Source organism: Salmo trutta, chromosome 10 (genome assembly GCF_901001165.1).
Source record: "Salmo trutta chromosome 10, fSalTru1.1, whole genome shotgun sequence".
Taxonomy (NCBI): domain Eukaryota; kingdom Metazoa; phylum Chordata; class Actinopteri; order Salmoniformes; family Salmonidae; genus Salmo; species Salmo trutta.
Genome location: NC_042966.1, coordinates 37,608,690 through 37,622,349, shown reverse-complemented (window position 1 = coordinate 37,622,349; position 13,660 = coordinate 37,608,690). Strand labels below are relative to the sequence as shown.

Below are 13,660 nucleotides of genomic sequence, written 5' to 3'. Positions count from 1 at the left end.
GTCATGCTGTAGAGCGTGACCATTCTGGATTTCCTCCAGATGGTACCTAAGGGTGGTCTTCTGCTGCATTGCAGAGTCCACTTGAGCGCTTAGAGTACCATCTTTGGACACGTGAGTGTCACACCTGCTCCTTTCGGTCTCAAACTTATCTGTCATGGTTTGCAGATAGAGGTCTCGAGTACGGAGCGAGAGATTCAGTGATGAGATTTCCTCTGCTTGCTTAGAAATCAATATTTCCATCCTCATCACCTGAGTTCTCTCATCATTCAATTGGTCAGCAACTTCAATAAGTTCTGCTGATTTATCATCCAACTTTGTCACTGTGTTCATTAACTGATCGTCTTTGGTCTGCAGCGCTTTGAGGAGCACCGTGTTATTTTGAGTAACATTCAACAAAACTGCATGCATGTTGTCAAGTTGAGCGCTCCTGTTTGTAGATAACTCTTCAGATTTATCTAGTTTGGCGTGGACATCATCGTATTTAGTTTTGGCTAAATCGAGTTGTTCCTGTAGCATATGATTTTGTTGAAGAGCTTGTGCTTGTTCATCGTCATAAGTATTTGCAATTACTTTTAATTGTTCCGATTTCAAACGCAGTTCCTCGACTAGCAGAATGTTTTCATTTCCTGCTTTTGTCAATAGTTGCTCAGTTCTCTCCACCTGTGCCCTCATGTTAGCCATGTCTTGCACGTGCTTCAGCTGTGCACTGTGGTATTGGATCGATGCCAACCTTTGATGGCGATACATAAGTGCTAAAGTGGAGAGAACCGTCACAAAGCCTGTGTTTGATGGTTGATTTTGGACAGCGTTCACAATTTCGGCTGATTTTTCACTAATGGCATAATTAGGGTTGGTATCGCTGCTGAGGTCAGAGATCAATCCTTTTATGGGTGGAGGTTCACTAATTAGTGGAGGAGTGGTGACCACCTCCTTTGGTAGCTTGCACATTATTAGAAAAATTTAGAGGAAAAATGTTCCTATTTATTTTCAATGTTTGGGTTTGGAATTCATTGGAAGCTGCAAAGACAAGTTTAATCTATTTATAGATGTTGACGAACCATCAGTACTGTACCAGTAATGTGGAAGTTGGATGTGAATGAATTTGCAAAAGCAAATTGAATGAATTAATCAATGCCAATGATTAATCCTACCTGGGTAGGCTATCTGGGTATTAAACTTGAATTAACCTTAGAGGTTGCTTCATCCAGGTTAATATGAGAAGTTTTAAAAGTGTCTCATTTGATTGGAAGAACATTAAGGTTTGTTCAACAATTTAACTTATTAAATTGAATGAGATGATAATCCATACCATCTCCATTGATTGGATATCATAAGTGTAAACAGTAGATTAAATGTTGGGAACACTTCCCACTATGGTACACTTCTTCCTTGGGCCGAAGCCACATGGGATTCCCGCTGGGGCGGGACTTCTGTCAGTACTGGATTACTGAATGGGTTTTGCAAAAACCAAATTTTACTGATTGATCAATTTTAATGATAAATCAAACCTGTATAGGCTTATTTGGGATTTAAACTTTAATTAACCTGAGAGGTTTATTCATCTAGGTTAATGTGGAAAAAAGATTACAATGTCTCATTTAGAAAACTCATCAATTTGGATAATTTTTTTTTTTTTAAAAGATCCACTTGAGAATGTAAATCTGGCAATTTCACTTATTAGTTCAATTGAATAAGACATCGATATCCGTCTGGATATCATGAGTAACGACTTGAGTGTCACCTGACTAATTATTTGAAGAAAAGTACTGGTGACTCTCATAGGGGAGTCTGCTGGCACACGTTGAAATCAACGGAAGTACCCAGGGCAGGACTTTCGTTCCGCAAGTCGGATGAATTACAATGTGGCACAAACAAAATGGCTGTTTTCCCTTTTGTTAGCTTAGCATCTCCAGCAAGCTAATGCTACTTGATGCCTGAAAAATGCTCACATAGGATTCCCTTGGCAAGGGAAAGGTTTTACTCATAACGTATTATGTTCAAACCCTTTTCGGCGATATTTGACGATGTTTTAACCGGAACTCGCAGTAAACAACAAAATGCACCGTGGTCTCCTCGCATCGAAATGCGAGAGACAGACAGAGAGATACTTATAAACTGGTCAAGCTAATCTCTCCTAAATTTCAATCGGCTGGGTCTTTGTCCTCGCTCGAGAAATTAATAATGACCTAGCCAACACGCGTCTGAAACGCGTGAGGCAGAAATAGCCCAGCGTTTGGCCGAACGCGCTATTTATCAGATAGCTTTATCAGTCCTCCTACAGAACTGTATAGGGTATGCTACCCACTGACTATCTCAGAGCACAACACTGAGGCGATTCTCCAGAGCACACACGCACCAATAATTCCGATCTACAATTCCCATAATGTATATAATCAACTTGGTATATTATGTAATCTGCTTTTCAATTTTATATAGGCTGAATCAAAATGAAAGCTTCATCCTATTTTAGATTCCTCGCACGGGGGCTCCATATGTCGTTATCGAAATTACCCAAACGTGCGGCCTAGAGTCCACACAGGGTGCGCCAAAAATGTCTGTTCAGACCCTTTTCGGATCATTGAACAATGTTAAATTCTTGGTTATCTTCACGAACCCTGGCTAACAAGTTGAATCAGCAATACAAAATTGGGTTTAATTATTTATTTACTAAATACCTAACTAATCACACAGAATTACAAATACACAGAATATATATGATGTCATACAGAAAACGTCCTGGTGGACGGAGCCTGTATCATGGCTGGTTACAGAAAGGAAAAGGGGGTTGGGCTTGAATGAAAGAGCGGGAAGATTTAGGAACAAAGAAACAGCAGCTATGCTATCATAAATACATTATCTTATGCATTCTAAATTACCGCCCATTTGGAAAAGGAAAATGCAATAAATATTTACTCTGAGCTGCGCTTCAGTAGATTGGTCGTAGATGCTGGCCGGGTTGGCCAACAGATCTTCCTGTAGTGGAAGAATGTCTCTAGTGGTAATGGATACGTGGTGGTATCTTCGTCTGGTTGTTAGACTGGATCCGTCGTCCGTCCTTTCCTAGCCCACGTTAGCAGCGGCTAACTCAACGGCTAGGAAGTATCACTTCTGTAGTGAATAAGCTCAAAGTTCATACCATTCGCCATCAAAGCTCATGCCGAGGTTGGCTTAGTTCTGTCCTTGATATGGTTTAGTTAACATGTGTGTCCTTCTGACGCAGGCTGCAGACCTCCCGTACTGGAACACGTGAATGTCTTTTCGTCAAAGACTTATATAGTGGAGAGGGGGGAAGGAGGCGCCCCATCGTTTATAACCCCATGTCTCTTCACAGGGTTGGCCACTGATCGGCAGGGCACTTTCCTTATGAAAACCCAATTCTCTCATTGGGAAGCTAAAATTACATTTAATCTCCTAACAAACAATTTCAATATCAAACATTTCAATTGCATAACAATTCCATGTGACTCTGATAACTAGAGGGTGTATACTTTCTCAGGTAAAGTTTATGTCGTCCTGTCATCAATCATAATGTCTCAGATAACAATGAACTGACATACATACTCATTACGTTATCAAGCATATTTCCAACTGGTTTTATTATCAAAAGATGGTTCCTTTCCCCATGTTTGATGTTCCCAGACTCTCTATATTTAACACAGGCTATTCAAGTCCTTCAGTAGGGTCAGAGAGAGAGGGGAAGGGAGAAAGGTATTTATGGGGGGGTCATAAACCTTACCCACAGGCCAACGTCATGACAAGTTACAGATTATTTATCTTATAATTCACTGTATCACAATTCCAGTGGGTCAGAAATTATGACCATTGTTATGTTTGGAGGAAAAAGGGGGAGGCTTGCAAGCCGAAGAACACCATCCCAACCATGAAGCACGGGGGTGGCAGCATCATGTTGTGGGGGTGCTTTGCTGCAGGAGGGAGTGGTGCACTTCACAAAATAGATGGCATCAAGAAGAAGGAAAATTATGTGGGTATATTGAAGAAACATCTCAAGACATCAGTCAAGAAGTTAAAGCTTGGTCGCAAATGGGTCTTCGAAATGGACAATGATCCCAAGCATACTTCCAAAGTTGTGGCAAAATGGCTTAAGGACAACAAAGTCAAGGTATTGAAGTGGCCATCACAAAGCCCTGACCTCAATCCTATAGAAAATGTGTAGGCAGAACTGAAAAGGTGTGTGTGAGCAAGGAGGCCTACAAACCTGACTCAGTTACACCAGCTCTGTCAGTTTGATTCACCCAACTTATTGTGGGAAGCTTGTGGAAGGCTACGTGAAACATTTGACACAAGTTGCACAATTTAAAGGCAATGCTACCAAGTACTAATTGAGTGTATGCAAACTTCTAACCCACTGGGAATGTGATGAAAGAATAGAAAGCTGAAATAAATCCTTCTCTCTACTATTATTCTGACATTTCACATTCTTAAAATAAAGTGGTGATTCTAACTGACCTAAGACAGGGAATCTTTACTAGGATTAAATGTCAGGAATTGTGAAAAACTGAATTTAAATGTATTTGGCTGAGGTGTATGTAAACTTCCAACATCAGCTGTATATAAATGATTTTTGTGAGGACCTTAACATTTTGGATGAAAGTACTGTGCAGTATCTTTGCTTGTCAGGGCCTTGAACGATGTTGGAATTAGATGTTACACAATAATAATGGCAGAGAGTGGTCTTTGTCACATTCATACAAGCAGGGAAACGTGACCAGAGTGAGCTAGAAGAATAGACTACAGCCTCTATTAAAAAAAAACAAAAAACATAATGAATTCATGTAGCCGTCCATTTTTGTGTGTTGCCATTCTTTTCCAGTTTCTGGAAGGCTCATTATTTCATGGTTCCTTTTTGTTCTGGCCGACAGGCTGGGAGCCATATCCTGTTTTACAGTATGACTGGATTTATTCACTGCAGCGGTGGAGATCTGTACTGTACTGTACTACACACTAGGCTTGTCACCATACCAACATTTTACAGACAATATGATAGCAGGCGTAGTATCGCGATACTATGGTTGAACAAAATCCGTGGCCTGGCAGCCTGTTCGCCCCGTCCCCCCGGACGCTTGTTCACGTTTTCTAAACTCTCTCCAAAAACCGCTCACTGGAATTCACACTTCTACTTAATACAACGCACTGAATTTTAACGTCACACTGATAGAATACTGCATAGAATGGCTGATTTGCTTATATTTGCAAAAGGCCTAGCTGTGATTTGGCTGGAGGAATGGGAGGAAGGAATAAGCAGTACATCAGTGGAGGTTGCTGAAGGGAGGACGGCTCATAATAATGGCTGGAACGGCACAAATGGAATGGCATTCAAACACCTAGAAACCGTGTTTGATAATATTCCACTGATAACGCTCCAGACATTACCACGAGCCCGTCCTCCCCAATGAAGGTGCCACCAACCTCCTGTTATATACAGCTGAAGTCAAAAGTTTACATACGCTTAGGCTGGAGTCATCAAAACTTGTTTTTCAACCACTCCACAAATTTCTTGTTAACAAACTATAGTTTTGGCAAGTTAGTTAGGATATCTACTTAGTGCATGACACAAGTAATTTTTCCAACAATTGTTTACAGACAGATTATTTCACTTACAATTCACTGTATCACAATTCCAGTGGGTCAGAAGTTTACATACAATAAGTTGACTGTGCCTTTAAACAGCTTGGACAATTCTAGAAAATAATGTCATGGCTTTAGAAGCTTGTGATAGGCTAATTGACATCGTTTGAGTCAATTGGAGGTGTACCTGTGGATGTATGTCAGGGCTTACCTTTAAACTGACTTGAAGCTCTCAACCTGCTCCACTACAGCCCCGTGCGATGAGAATGGGGGTGTGCTCGGTGCTCCTTTTCCTGTAGTCCACAATCATCTCCTTAGTCTTGGTTACGTTGAGGGATAGGATGATATTCTGGCACCACCCGGCCAGGTCTCTGACCTCCTCCCTATAGGCTGTCTCGTTGTTGTCTGTGATCAGGCCTACCACTGTTGAGTTGTCTGCAAACTTAATGATGGTGTTGGAGTCGTGCCTGGCCATGCAGTCGTGGGTGAATAGGGAGTACAGGAGGGGACTGAGCACGCACCCCTGGGGAGCTCCATCATTGAGGATCAGCGTGGCAGATGTGTTGCTACCTTGTGGTGGCTAATTTCTGCATTACCAAATGAGGAGAGTTACAAACTTCACACACCAGTCAGAGTTATACTTAAACTACATCTTTAATAATAAGAGCTTTGCAAAAGCACTTGACTTTCAATGATGCGCCATCTCTAATGAAACATTGAAAGTGACAACACAAATGTACAAAGATCTTTTATAGCCAAGATACACCCCTCTCAACGTACATAACAAACCACAGATCTTAGGAACAGTTCACAAAGAAAGACTCTTACTTGAGAGAGGAGCATCCCATAGCCAAACAGCATTCGCTATAAATTATCGTTCAGTTTGGTCCCTAAGACAAGGTTCTAATCCCGTTCCTGGTACTTCATAGCACAAAAACACCATCTCATCCAATGGCATAAATTAATTGACAACTCTAGATACTCCCATCTCAAGTAAACCCCCTCTTGACTCCACTCCTGGACAAGCTCACTGAGGGGAGGGGAGTGTGCCTCTAGGTCATACACTATCCCAAGATAAGTGCAACATCAGAGGGGACATACAATGGTTCCAGACACTGTCATACACCTTCCCCCAATGCCAAAGGAGCGAGTGACTTGCACACAGACATTGTGGAGACAAGTAATTGGTTCCCCATTAATTACGCCATCCCTTCACATGGTTTAACCTCTCTGGGCTAGGTGGGATGCTTGCGTCCCACCTACTCAACAGCCAGTTGAATCCCGTGGCGCGTTATTCAAATACCTTAGAAATGCTATTACTTCAATTTCTCAAACATATGACTATTTTACAGCATTTTAAAGACAAGACTCTCGTTAATCTAACCACACTGTCCGATTTCAAAAAGGCTTTACAACGAAAGCAAAACATTAGATTATGTCAGCAGAGTACCCATCCAGAAATAATCAGACACCCATTTTTCAAGCTAGCATATAATGTCACATAAACCCAAACCACAGCTAAATGCAGCACTAACCTTTGATGATCTTCATCAGATGACAATCTTAGGACATTATGTTATACAATACATGCATGTCTGTTCAATCAAGTTCATATTTATATAAAAAACAAGCTTTTTACATTAGCAGGTGACTAGCATGTGACTAGCATTCCCACCGAACACTTCCGGTGAATTTACGAAATTACTCACGATAAACGTTCACAAAAAACATAACAATTATTTTAAGAATTATAGATACAGAACTCCTCTATGCACTCGATATGTCCGATTTTAAAATAGCTTTTCGGTGAAAGCACATTTTGCAATATTCTAAGTAGATAGCCCGGCATCACAGGGCTAGCTATTTAGACACCCAGCAAGTTTACCATTCACCAAAGTCAGATTTACTATAAGAAAAATGTTATTACCTTTGCTGTCTTCGTCAGAATGCACTCCCAGGACTTCTACTTCAATAACAAATGTTGGTTTGGTCCCAAATAATCCATTGTTATGTCCAAATAGCGGCGTTTTGTTCGTGCGTTCAAGACACTATCCGAAAGGGTAAATAAGGGTTACGAGCACGGCGCATTTCATGACAAAAAAATTCTAAATATTCCATTACCGTACTTCGAAGCATGTCAACCGCTGTTTAAAATCAATTTTTATGCCATTTTTCTCGTATAAAAGCGATAATATTCCGACTGGGAAATCGTTTTTTATTACAAAGAGAGTGAAAGTAAAAGCATGCTATCCCCTCATGCACGAGCCTCAGTCTAATGGCCCTCTGATAGAGCACTTGCCAAACGCGCTAGTGTGTTTCAGCCTGGGCCTTGAATTACGTCATTCAGCTTTTTCCCGGGTTCTGAGAGCCTATGGGAGCCGTAGGAAGTGTCACGTCATGCCAGAGATCCCCTGTTTTTGTTAGAGATTATCAAGGAGGGCAAGAAATGGTCAGAGAGGGCGCTTCCTGTTTGGAATTTTCTCAGGTTTTGGCCTGCCAAATGAGTTCTGTTATACTCACAGACACCATTCAAACAGTTTTAGAAACTTTAGGGTGTTTTCTATCCAAAGCCAATAATTATATGCATATTCTAGTTACTGGGCAGGAGTAGTAACCAGATTAAATCGGGTACGTTTTTTATCCGGCTGTGCAAATACAGCCCCCTAGCCCCAACAGGTTAACAGATACATTCACATATGAAGACAATGTTCCATCCTGTCCTCTTCCCTTTCTGATATTCTGCATAGCACCAGGGATATGTGAAAGACAAGCCTGACCTCTCCCCTCTCTGGGCCCTAAGTGACTGAGCCCCAGCTGAGGAAAGAAGTCAGGCATCCAACACCAGAGTCCAAAGGGATACATTCTGATTAATCCGCCACAGCCTACCCTCACCACCTGGGGGCGGCCTGTCAGGAAGTCCAGGATCCCGTTGCAGAGGGAGGTGTTTAGTCCCAGGATCCTTAGCTTAGTGATGAGCTTTGAGGGTACTATGGTGTTGAACACTGAGCTGTAGTCAATGAATAGCATTCTCACATAGGTGTTCCTTTTGTCCAGGTGGGAAAGGGCAGTGTGGAGTGCAATAGAGATTGCATCATCTGTGGATCTGTTTGGGCGGTATGCAAATTGGAGTGGGTCTAGGGTTTCTGGGATAATGGTGTTGATGTGAGCCATTACCAGCCTTTCAAAGCACTTCATGGCTACGGACGTGAGTGCTACGGGTCTGTAGTCATTTAGGCAGGTTGCCTTTGTGTTCTTGGGCACAGGGACTATGGTGGTCTGCTTGAAACATGTTGGTATTACAGACTCAATCAGGGACATGTTGAAACGAGAAAACACTGCATAAGGAGTGGAGAAAGCACTGTATAATGATCTGTATGTCGTTGTGTCAGTCAGGGGAACAACACTGCATGATGATCTGTGTGTCAGTCAGGGGAACAACACTGCATGATGATCTGTGTGTCAGTCAGGGGAACAACACTGCATGATGATCTGTGTGTCAGTCAGGGGAACAACACTGCATGATGATCTGTGAGCCAGTCAGGGGAAAAGCACTGTGTTAAACCTACACTAACATATCTAGATGAAGCATTGATTGTAGACTATTCCATGCCTCTGGTGCACAAGAAGAGAAGACAGTCTTGCCTAATACTGTGAATGTCCTGGGGACTAGTGGCTGTTGTTTAAATGTAACTGAATTTATCAATAAAACTGACTTCATAAACATTTTATAACAGAAGCCAGTATGTTCTTTGGATCGGTAGGGATGAAAAAGTTGGTAATATCATATGAAAAGGTACTACGGTATTCTAAAATGTTGGTATCACAAGAATAATGACGTTTTGGTACCATGATATTAACGTGGCACTGGTATACCGTGCAACATTACTACACACACACACACCACTACATACTCACACACACTACTATACACTCACACACACACAAACACACAGAGAGCCTGTTTAATGTAGAACTACTCACAGAAGGGTAATACGTGATGTATGCTTTGTGTATGTTGTGTGTGTGTGTGTGTGTGTGTGTGTGTGTGTGTGTGTGTGTGTGTGTGTGTGTGTGTGTGTGTGTGTGTGTGTGTGTGTGTGTGTGTGTGTGTGTGTGTGTGTGTGATTGCGTGAGGGTGTGCGTGAGTGCGTGAGTGTCTGTGGTTGTGTGTAGTTGTGTGCAGTTTGAATCAATCAATCAATGAAATGGCATTTTCTAAAGCCCTTTTTACATGCATCAGCAGTTGACACAAAGTGCATATTCTGAAACCCAGCCCTTGGCTAAAACCCCAGGCTGAACTGTGAGGTTCAAGAGAGGTGTGACAAAGTGAGGAAGAGACTGCTCTTATCAGCCTCAGATCAAACACTAAGCTATCAGAGAGAGATGGAGGGAGGGAGGGAGGGAGGGAAAGAGGGGGAGGGAGAGAGAGAGAGAGAGAGAGAGAGAGGGAGAGGGAGGAGATAGTGGGGGAGGGAAAGGGGGAGGAGAAAGAGAGAGAGAAAAGCGGGATGGAGGGGAGAGGGAAGGGGGAGGGAGAGAGACAGAGATTAAAGCGGAGGGAGGGAGGGGAGAGGGAAGGGGGAGGGAGAGAGACAGAGATTAAAGCGGAGGGAGGGAGGGGAGAGGGAAGGAGGGAGGGAGAGAGAGATGGGGAGGTCAATTGACAGATAGAAAGGCGGAGGGAGGGGAGAGGGAAGGAGGGAGGAAGAGAGAGAGATGGGGAGGTAGAGAGAGAAGCAAAGGAAGGGAGGGGAGAGAAGGAGGGAGGGAGAGAGAGAGGCACAGGTAGGGAGGGGAGAGGGAAGGACGGAGTGAGAGAGAGATGGGGAGGTAGAGAGAGAAGCAAAGGAAGGGAGGGGAGAGAAGGAGGGAGGGAGAGAGAGAGGCACAGGTAGGGAGGGGAGAGGGAAGGGGGAGGGAGAGAGACAGAGATTAAAGCGGAGGGAGGGAGGGGAGAGGGAAGGAGGGAGGGAGAGAGAGATGGGGAGGTAGAGAGAGAAGCAAAGGAAGGGAGGGGAGAGAAGGAGGGAGGGAGAGAGAGAGGCACAGGTAGGGAGGGGAGAGGGAAGGACGGAGTGAGAGAGAAATGAGAAGAAAGTGTTCAAGCAGGAGATGGCGAGAGAGAATGAGAGAGATTGTATGAAAAAGAGAGAGTGAAAGTGAATGATAGACAGAGAGAGAAAATAAATGGTTTTGAATTGAGTCGCTGCAGTCTGTGCAAGGCCAGTGGATTGATGAAAGTCGGTGTGGGGTAAAGTCACCCTTATCTTGCCAAGTTTCAGTACTACACATTTACTACACAGTACAATTGTACAGTCATCCTTATTATCTGTCTCTATACTGCCAATACACAGTCACTATTACTGTTTCTACTGTGTTTCTACTGTGTTTCTTCTGCATCATCTGTGTTTCTACTGTGTTTCTTCTGCATCATCTGTGTTTCTACTGTGTTTCTTCTGCATCATCTGTGTTTCTACTGTGTTTCTAGTGTGTTTCTTCAGTATCTATTGTGTTTCTCTGTTTCAACTGTGTTTCTACTGTGTGTCTGTGTTTCTACTGTGTTTCTACTGTGTTTCTACTGTGTGTCTGTGTTTCTACTGTGTTTCTACTGTGTGTCTGTTTCTACTGTGTTTCTAACATGTTTCTATTGTATTTCTACTGTGTTTCCATTGTGTTTCTACTTCTACTGTGTTTCTACTGTGTTCCTACTGTGTTTCTATTGTGTTTCTACTGTGTTTCTACTGTATAATCTGTGTTTCTACTGTGTTTCTTCAGTATCTATTGTGTTTCTCTGTTTCTACTGTGTTTCTACTGTGTTTCTACTGTGTTTCTACTGCGTGTCTGTGTTTCTACTGTGTTTCTATTGTGTTTCTACTGTGTTTCTGTTTCTACTGTGTTTCTACTGTGTGTGTGTGTTTCTACTGTGTTTCTACTGTGTTTCCATTGTGTTTCTACTTCTACTGTGTTTCTATTGTGTTTCTACTGTGTTTATGTTTCTTTCTACTGTGTTTCTACTGTGTTTATAGTGTGTGTCTGTGTTTCTACTGTGTTTCTGTGTCTCTACCATCCTCTGCCCATTCACCAGTGCTCTGTGTGTGTATGTGTGTACTCGGTGTGTGTGTGTATGTGTGTACTCGGTGTGTGTGTGTACTCGGTGTGTGTCCATGTGTACCTTCACGTACAGACAGAGGTGATGATCATTAGCTGATATCGACACAGCTTAAAGATAAGGTCCGAACACACAACCTATCCCCGTGGGAATTCACAAACTAACTCTCTCTCTCTCGTTCTCGCCCCTCTCTCTCCCCCTCTCTGTCTCTCATGCGTGTAGGAGAGAATAAATGCTGAGTGTGAGAGAAAGGAGCGTTAGACACCAGTGGACATCATCTTTCCAGACCAAGGCCTTCTGGGATTGCTGCTGTCGGCAGATACAACAAGGTAGGACTCACCTTCATCTCCTTCACACACACACACACACACACACACACACACACACACACACACACACACACACACACACACACACACACACACACACACACACACACACACACATACACACACACACACACACATTACAACCCATTATGCTTTACAACTATAAACAACTAATTGACAAACTTGCGGTTGAACGCATTACTGTCAACGTCTATCGACAAAGTGTTTTCAGGACACAGCCCTCACACTGATCATGTCTTTGAAACTTGCAGATTTAATCTGACTGTTAAAAAGACTACTAAAAGCTATGTGAACAGTCTCTGTGTGGAAGCCTATGAAATGTTTGTTATACTATTACAAATAATATTAGTGGATGTATGACGTGAACAGCGGAGGCTGGTGAGGGGAGGACGTCTCGTAATAATGGCTGAAACGGAGCAAACGGAATGGCATCAAACACAAGGAAACCAAGGAAACCATGTGTTTGATGTATTTCATACCATTCTACTGATTCTGCTCCCAGCCAATACCACGAGCCCTTCCTCCCCAATTCAGATGCCACCAACCTCCTGTGGAAGCGAATAGTTGATTATGTTTGTAATAGTTAGTGGAAGGGTTGATGGAGTAACTGATTAGATGTAATCAGATTTTTTTTGTTTTAACTATCTAACTGTAATCCATTACATGAACACCTAAAGTATTTTTTATTTGGTTACAGATAATTTTGAAAAATGTTATGATTACTTCGTGGATTATTTTTAAATTCAGAAAGGATGTTTGTAAAAAATACATTATGACACTTTTCTGTTTTCCCTGGTTAGTTGATGTGTTGACTCTTCCTGAATACTGTTCTCTCCATGGGAGACCAAAGGTTATTCATGTATGTTTTTGTGTATGTTTGTGTGTGTGTGTGTGTGTGTGCGTGTGTGCTTGTGTGTTTGTGTGCGTGCATGTATGCGCGTGTGTGTGAAAGAGAGATTAATATGAGTGGAGATTGCGAGACATGGCAGTACCACTCAGGAGAGATCTCACAATGATCAAGCCAGAGCCAGAGAAACCAGAAAATCAGAAAACTGGGCTGGAGGCAGCGGGGGTCCATGGGACTGTTTAGGCCTAGATATGTGTGTGTGCTTGAAGGACTTTAAAATCTGGCAGAAATATGCATGCCGAAGCTTGGGGATCTTCTTGGAAGAATCTCCCTCCCTCCCTCCCTCCCTCCCTCCCTCCCTCCCTCCCTCTCGCTCATCCCTCTTTCTCCTCCCCCTCCCTCCCTCCCTCCCTCCCTCCCTCCCTATCTCCTCTCTCCTCCCTATCTCCAAAAGCAGTTCTAAAAAATGGCTGAATTGGTGACATTGTAAAAATATATATGTTTTAGCTCCAGAGCTCCAGAGTTGGAGGGATCTGAGAGAGTTAGTACACAGGCCAAGTGTTGCTTTCTGTAGGTAGAGGAAGCAGCAGAGTGGACCTCAGATCCACGACATAGGCACTCTCAGGAAGACTGAGAAGGATAAACAGGAAGATAGATATGGCAGGGTTTGCATAGGACACAGATACTTTATTGTGTTGAATGTATTTACACAAAATATAAATAATATCTCTATATTGTTTGGTAGTCTACTTTGCTATAAATCAAACC

The 13,660-nt window shown here is 42.7% G+C and overlaps 1 long non-coding RNA gene across 1 annotated transcript in view; it reads left to right on the top strand.

Annotated features, from left to right (window-relative positions):
- Positions 1 to 13,660, top strand: part of LOC115201682 (uncharacterized) — a 411,949-nt gene that overhangs the window by 136,601 nt on the left and 261,688 nt on the right. The window contains exon 2 of the long non-coding RNA XR_003879792.1: positions 11,918 to 12,024. This is a non-coding gene — a long non-coding RNA (uncharacterized LOC115201682). The remainder of the gene's footprint in view (positions 1 to 11,917; positions 12,025 to 13,660) is intronic.